The sequence below is a fragment of the Zingiber officinale genome, chromosome 5B, assembly GCF_018446385.1.
Source record: "Zingiber officinale cultivar Zhangliang chromosome 5B, Zo_v1.1, whole genome shotgun sequence".
Lineage (NCBI taxonomy): Eukaryota > Viridiplantae > Streptophyta > Magnoliopsida > Zingiberales > Zingiberaceae > Zingiber > Zingiber officinale.
In genome coordinates this window covers 34,920,895-34,921,800 of record NC_055995.1, presented here as the reverse complement: position 1 = coordinate 34,921,800, position 906 = coordinate 34,920,895, and the positions used below count along the sequence as shown (strand labels likewise).

Genomic DNA, 906 nt, shown 5'->3' with positions numbered 1-906 from the left:
ATTTCTATAAGAGAAATTTGGATGATTTTTCCATCTAGGGTTGTAAGTATTTGAGTATGGGTTGTTCTGTCTTTGATTGAGACCCATGATTGCATCGCATTGCTCCAATTGATTAATTTGTGCAGTGATAGCTCCCAATGGACATGAGTCATTTGAATGTTCTGAACTCCCACATACTTCACAAGATATAGCAATGACATTTACCATATTTGAACTAGTCCCCATATTCTCAAATTTTTTTGTAAGAGCATCAAGTTTTGCAGCCAATAGAGTCACTACATCAACATCAAACTTTCCTGATACTTTTGTTATTAGGTTTATTGAAGGATGACCACCACTTCTTTCATTTGCCCATTGATGATGATTTTGTGCTACACTCTCTGTGATTTCCTTAGCTTCATCCAAATATTTATTCATGAGTGCCCCTCCAGCACCTGAATCAAGGGACACTTTGGTATGATAATTAATACCATTATAGAAAGTATGCAACACTAACCATCTTTCCAAACCGTGGTGAGGGCATTGTCTGAACATACTATTGTATCTATCCCAAGCTTCAAAGAGATTCTGAGTCAGCTTGTTTGAAACTTGCAATCAAATTCCTCATATGAGCAATTTTACTTAGGGGATAGAATTTATCAAGGAATTGTTGCTCACATTGTTCCCAGGTGGTGATATTGTCGGGAGCCAAAGAATTCAACCATTGCTTGGCCCTATCTCTCAAAGAAAACCCAAATAATAATAACCGCACTGCTTCTGAAGGAACACCATTCATTTTCATTGTCCCACATATTTCATAAAAGACCTCTAAGTGTTGATTAGGGTCTTCATTTGGCCCTCCACCAAATTGATTTTGTTGCACCATGGAAATAATTGCAGGTTTGATCTTAAAATTATTTGCCTCCA

General features: G+C 37.1%; 1 non-coding gene across 1 annotated transcript; it reads left to right on the top strand.

The window, feature by feature from the left end:
* Nucleotides 1-505: 505 nt before the first annotated feature.
* LOC121988198 lies at nt 506-609 on the top strand. Its single transcript, XR_006113935.1, has one exon. It is a non-coding gene; the product is annotated as a small nucleolar RNA R71 (small nucleolar RNA).
* Nucleotides 610-906: the final 297 nt, after the last annotated feature.